Raw genomic sequence first — 6,878 nt, forward strand, 5'->3', positions numbered from 1 at the left:
ACCTTCCACAGCAAGATTTTGTTGGGGGGGGGGCTGGGGGAATTCTTTTGAGTGGGTTGCAAGTGCAGGGGCAGATATTCAGGGCGGGGGGATGAATGGGATTGGGGGGGGGTACATGATGTGAAATTCACAAAGAATCGATGAAAAGTTTAAAACAAACCAAAACATAGAAATGGCTCAAGTGGTAAAAGTGTTGACAGAACCACCTGAATTTAACCTCCGGGACCCACATGATAGGAGAGAACTGATTCCCACAACTAACTCCTGACCTTTACAAGTTACACTTTACACTCACAGGCGTGCTGTGATACACACGAACCCACCCCCACAAATAAGTAAACACTCTGAATAAACAGAGTACACTTGGATGTGATGGCAGACATGTAATCCCAGCACCTCAGAGGCAGAGGCGGAGGCAGGAGGATTGATGCAAGTTCAAGGCCAGTTTGGTCAATAGAACATATTTCAGACTGGCTGGTACCACCTAGTGAAATCCTATTTCAACAAAAGGGATGCATGCGTGTATTTAATATAAATATTACACATCGTAAGATCCTTCTAACAGAACTTAGTTGTCATGAATCCCCTTTCATGGAAGACTTTGTATGACATGACGGCACAGCCTTCATTCCCTCACACACCTCCTTGTCTTCTTGCCATCTCTCCTTCAGAGGCTGAAAGCCCCTGCTCCTCTCTGTAGCTCTGGATGCTGCCGGTTACCTGGGTATGGAATTAAATGTAGGATTCCCCCTTTTCCTCTGCCTCATGTCAGCTCAATGCTCAGCTCAGCCAAGGAACCTAGCAGGGAAGGGTAATCATTTTCAGCTTGCCCAACCCACCACAGTAGCTGCTCAGACACTTGCTTCTAACCACCCACCCCCTTCCTTTCCTCCCCTGCTTAAAATACTGGCAACTCCTTCCTTCTTCTTTTTTCAACCGCACAGTCTAAAAAGCAAAACAAAAACTAAAGCGCAGTCACTTCCTACTGTGCTTAAAATAACATCTTCGCCCAGGCCTTCGAGCAGCCCGGTCTGCCTTATCAGGGTTCCGGTCTCGCTTTCTCTCTATCTCCAGAACTCTGTCTTCCTTCAGCCCTCGGGTCACTAGAAGCGCTTCATCTTCTGGTTATTGTTCACTCCCTTTCAGCCTCCAGTCTCCTCCCTTTACTTGAATCTCTCCGTTTCTCCATTCAATTGTCTGTTTATCTCCACTCTTCCCTGCCCCCCTAAACCCACCCCGCCAGGATAAACCGCCCAAGACCAGGACCCCCTCTGACTTGTTCATGGCTGTGGCCCCTGAACATCACAGTCCCCCACGTATGGACTCTTGGGTGAATGAGAGAAAGCATGGCTCTTTCACAAGTCAGGCTCTGTCCTAAGCAATTTACCTGTACAGAATCCTCCGGGGATTTCGCTGCTGTTCATGGAGGCCAAGGTCACACAGCTAGGAAGGTTGTATTCAAACCAGCCTGCTCCTCTAAGAGGACAAGAGCATTACTGAAGGCTGCCGAGCTTTAGGGCAAACCCCCACACTGTGTGCATGAATGAATGAGTGGGCCGATGATACACATTTGCAGAATAGCCCACCGCAATAAGCAATCTTACTCACTCTAAGCAGCTCTACGGGATCTTCTGGGGTGGGGAGATCTGCTTTTGGAATTTGGAAAGGAGCGACACCTGCTAAAGGAGATCTGTACATTAAGTACTGGAATCAGAGGGCCTTGTGATTTTCTGTTCTGCACAGCGCTTCCAGCACCACTAGCTGCCCAGGCCTGGTGATGGGCGATGGGGGATGGGAGGTTGGGGGGCGGCACCCAGGGAATGTCGCATCCTGGTAGCTGTAGGCTCTCTCCAGGGTGGCTCTGCTATCTTGTGAGAGTCATATCTCTGGCTAGCTGCCATTCGCCTGGCAGCCCTAATGTCTTATCTCATTAATCATCCGGCTACACTCATCCAAGCTGGATCTCCGAATGAGACGTGTGCCGAAGGTGGAATAGCCTGGAGCTCTGGAGGGAATCGAACCCACTATAAGGGAGGCAGGGGAGGACCAGAAGAACCGTCTGAGGTCTGAGTGGATTCCTCTCAGCTGAGGAGGGCCCACTAAGAGAGGAAGGGAGGGCAGGGAAAAGAAGGGAAGGAGAAAAGGAATCGCGGCTGGGGGACAGGAGTAGAGGTGGAGGGTGTTGGTTTTCTATTGCAATTGAAATTTAGACTCCTCTGGTGCCCTGCCAGTTTCAGCGCACCTCCGCTCTCTGCCCTTCCTCCCCCACCCCCGACTAAGCTGACAGTCTAGGAAAGCAGGCAGGTTAGGGAGGTGATTTATTGCAGACTCTGCTTCTTCTAACACCAGACTCCCAGGCCTGGCTTCCCTCACCCTCGGCTGCCCCAGCACTTCCGGGTAGGAACCGTCTGGGAAAGTCTGAGCTTCTCCCCGCCTAGCTGCCACTTGTCTGATTTTCTTTCCATCCCAGCCTCTAGGGAGAGGAATTTGTGTTGTCACCCCCGCACCCGTCACCCCCAACCGGTCTGCTGAAAGTCAAGATGTAGGATTCTAGGACTTAGGCTCCCCAGAGATTTTTCTAGTCCACCCCTTGGATTTTGTTTGGCTTTTCAATGTAAACAATTAAAAAAATAATAATTGCCAACCTTAAACTGGAATAGATTGCATTTAAAAATTGTTTTTCTCAAGCCGGGTGGTGGTGGTGGAGCAAGCTTTTAATCCCTGCACTGGGGAAGCAGAGGCAGGAGGATCTCTCTGAGTTCGAGGCCAGGCTGGTCTACAGAGTGAGTTCCCGGTCAGCCAGGGCTACATAGAGAAATCCTGTCTCCAAACCAAAAACCAAGCCAAACCAAAATAAATAAAAATAAGTAAGTAAGTAAATAAATAAATAAATAAAATAGAAAACAAGCACAGAAAACAACCAGAAGTAACTGGATGCCCTGCTATGACCTAGCCTTGAAACCTACCTTGTTATTTCCACTTTCTTTGTTGGTCTCAATGGCTAACTAGCTGCTCAAATCCAACAGGGCCATCAGCACCTGCTCCTGAATTATTTTCATTAATTAGGCATTGGGTGGGTTGCACAGCACATTGCAAGCGTGGAGGTCAGAAGACAACTTCACTTCAGGGGTTATTCTCTCCTATCATGTGGTGCCTAGGGGTGGAACTGAAGATGTCTTTGTGGTAAACACTTTTCTCCACTGAGCTGTGTGTGTGTGTGTGTGTGTGTGTGTGTGTGTGTGTGTGTGAGAGAGAGAGAGACAGACAGACAGACAGACACACACACACACACACACACACACACTTTTGGCACACAGGTTTTAAAACTACTCCAGCACAATAAAAACTGAAAAAATCAAGTTTTCCTTCTACCCCATCCCTCTAGGGCCCAATTACACTCCGTAGCATCACACCCAAGCTATTCCTTATATGTCTTCTTAGAGAGAATCCACAGAGGCATGAGGATTATAGAAGCACAAACCATCTTCAAAGCATCTGTACTTTGGTCGTTCAACTCCTGTTCCATTTATCCAGAACCCAAATGCATTCGAGCAATGCTTTCCCTTGGATTCGATGTCTAGCTCTTACCACTGCTCTCTAAAGTGCAACCCAAGAGGCAAGGGTTCCAGTTCTGTGGCACCCAGTGCCTCCCGGGATCTCACTCTCTGAACCCAGACGCCAAGTAAGTTTGAGCAGCAAAAACGCTTGTGAAAACACAGGCAGATCCACAAGCCTGGTGTGCTGTGGAATGCCTTCTATCCCCAGGCTGAGGTAAGAGCATCTGAACAGGATACAAGCAAGTTCTAGGGAAGCATGGGTTTCACAGGAAGACCCTGTTGACAAGAAAGGAAGGAGGGAGGGAAGAAAGGAAACAATGAAGAACAAAACCACCCAAATACACACCCCAGTGAATACATAACAGATACTGTCCTCGGGCCTTCCTGAGAAACCGGACAGCCTTAGTTGGATTCCTGGAGTTCGCAAAATGGAAGGAGAGAACCAATTTCCACAAACTGTCCTTTTACCTACACACACGCACTCACGCACGTTTTAAATCTTGTGTGCTTTAACGTTAAAGTTTATCTAGGGCTGGTGGAGCTCTATCGTGTATAAAGCCCTGGGTTTTTTTTTTTTTTTTTTAAATATTTTATTTATTTATTATATATTATGATTACACTGTCGCTATCTTCAGACACACCAGAAGAGGGCATCAGACTCATTTCAGATGGTTGTGAGCCATCATGTGGTTGCTGGGATTTGAACTCAGGACCTTGGGAAGAGCAGTCGGTGCTCTTAACCACTGAGCCATCTCTCCAGCCCAAGCCCTGGGTTTTACCTTCAGCATCACAGCAAGCAGCAGACATGCTGGCACCTGCCTGTAGTCCCAACAACATTCTAAAGATGGAAGCCGGAAAGTCAGAAATTCAGATTCATCCTCAGGTAGATAATGGGTTTGAAGTTAGACTAGGCTACATGAGACCCTGTCTCAGAACAAAAACCAAATTAGTAGCTCATCTTAAAGACCAGCCTGTTTCCATGTATACAGCGCGGCTTCTCTAAGAGCACACTGCATTCCACTGTCCAAACGAATGGTACGTTATTGGCCTTAGCCCCGTTTCTGCTAGTCATAATGTACACTGGAGCAAATAACCTTGCCCAGGAGAGACAGAGGCAGAGACACACACAGAGAGAAACAGAGAGACAGTGACACAGAGATCATCTGCAGCCCTAGAATGAATTCCTAGAAGCAGAATGGAGCATGAAGGGAGGGCTCCTGTGGCCATCCAGACGATACTTTGAAAAGCAGTAGTGTGATCCACACCCCATACCTCTACTTTCTCACCCTGATGGTTTGCCTGCCAACAGTACGACCTGTGGGATTCTGCCTGCTTCCGAGGCAGCCGGTGGCCGCTGCTTCTGAGCTGTTTAACAGCATCCTAAGAAGGCCTGTGCAGAACGGGGCGATAACTGGACCCTGAAAAGGAGAGCTCATTACTTCTGCAGAAGGACATGGGGAGCTAGGCGCACGGCATCTGCCTCCTGGTATGTAGCAACTCCTTTAGCTGCTGCCCTCCACTCAGGAAGTAGGGTGATTCACACACAACGTTCCCTCTCCCTTTAGAAAAGAGTGTGTCTACTTGGTTTATTTAATTCCACAAGGTTTCCTCTGTGTAGCTTTGGCTGTCCTGGAACTTGCTGTATAGACCAGGCTGTCCTCAAACTCACAGAGATCCTCCTGCCTCTGCCTCTGCCTCTCAAGTGCTGGGATTAAAGGTATGTGCCACCACGCCTGGTTTATTTTATTCTTTTTAATATATGTTACGGGAGTAGTATTTGCACATGTGTGGGTGCCCTCAGAGGACAGAAGTAGGTGTTAGATCCCCTGGAGCTGGAGTTAACAGCAGTTATAGCTTACCTGGTGTGGGTTCAGGGAATTGAACCCTGAAAGAGCAAGTGCTCTTAACTGCTGAGCTATTTTTCCAGCTCAAGACTTTGCTTGTAGTATACCAGCCACCAGCCGTAGAAGCTTCCAGTTGTGCAAAAGCTAACGTAAGAAAGGAGACAACTTACCTTCATTAGAAATTCCAAGCTAGAAGATAATGGCAGGCTTGGCGTTGGCGGTTCGGGCTCGGCTCGGTGTCTGGGGTATGAGGGTTCCTGCAAACCCGAGGCTTCGTCTCAGACTTGTCGGAGAGCACGGATACAGGGGCGCTGGCTCCATTCGAGAAGCTGGTGGGGCCTTCAGGAAACGAGAGAAGGCTGAAGAGGATCGGTACTTCCGAGGGAAGACGAGAGAGCAGCTGGCTGCCCTTGAAGAAGCACCATGAAGATGAGATTGACCGCCATTCAAAGGAGATAGAGCATCTGCAGAAACAAATCAAACGGCATAAGAAGAAGATTAAAAACCTAAAGAGTAATGACCATTAAATGCACACAGTCAGTCTCTCAGAGCGGCCCGTATCATTCCCCACTTCTATAGAGATTGTTTTGAATGATTAATGTTTGGCCTGTGTGCTACTAACAGATAATAAATTATCACCAGGAGAAAAAAAAAAAGAAATTCCAAGCTAAATGTGACAGAACGGCTACTGGGCTCCGGATCTCTGCTGAGGTGCCCCACGGGACTTTGGATGGTTTATCTATCTACCTTCCCTTTACTTCAAGGTCATTCTTGAAACTGTGAAGTCCACACAGTCGGCGACTGGTTCTGCAGGCCAAAGAAAAGGGGGTGGAGCCATTCGAAGGAGGAAAGGGGAGAGGAGGATGTTAGACATATTTAGTTATCGTGTGAAAACAGACCTGGCAAAAGCTGGGTTGTACATAGTGAATAGTGAGCTCCAGGCCTGCCAAGGGACATCGGGAGACCCTATCTTAAAAAAACAAAACACATCATCACCATCATCAACATTATCATCATCATCATTTTAAAAACTGATGCTGTCAAAATAATTAAGTAGCTGGGTGGTGGTGACACATGCCTATAGTCCCAGCACAGGCAGAGACAGGCAGACCTTTGTGAGTTCGAGGCCACCCTGATCTACAGAGCAAGTTCCAGGACAGCCAGGACTACACAGAGCTTGAAAATCTAAATAAAATAAAATAAAAATAAATAAGCAAGCCACTTAAGCAGCAAGTGCTCCTATCAACTAACCTAACCCCCCAGCCCTGTAATGACCCTCCCACATGTGTCTGTGGACTTCTGTGGATACATGGTTAAACCTGTTCTTTGTTTCTGATTTTCTGTTTGCTTTGTTTTGTTCTTCTGATAAATCTGTCTTGTCAGTTTAATTTGCAGTTTCCAAAACATGAGAGAGTAGAGCATAGATTGGAGGAGAGGTGGCCCAGTGGTTAAGAGCTCCTGTTGCTCTTAGAGGCCC

At 47.7% G+C, this 6,878-nt stretch overlaps 1 pseudogene; it reads left to right on the plus strand.

Annotated features, from left to right (window-relative positions):
* The first annotated feature begins 5,589 nt into the window (after positions 1-5,589).
* On the plus strand, positions 5,590-5,928 carry Atp5if1-ps2 (ATP synthase inhibitory factor subunit 1, pseudogene 2; annotated as a pseudogene).
* Positions 5,929-6,878: the final 950 nt, after the last annotated feature.

Source organism: Rattus norvegicus, chromosome 10 (genome assembly GCF_021556685.1).
Source record: "Rattus norvegicus strain SHRSP/BbbUtx chromosome 10, alternate assembly SHRSP_T2T, whole genome shotgun sequence".
Classification (NCBI taxonomy): Eukaryota; Metazoa; Chordata; class Mammalia; order Rodentia; family Muridae; genus Rattus; species Rattus norvegicus.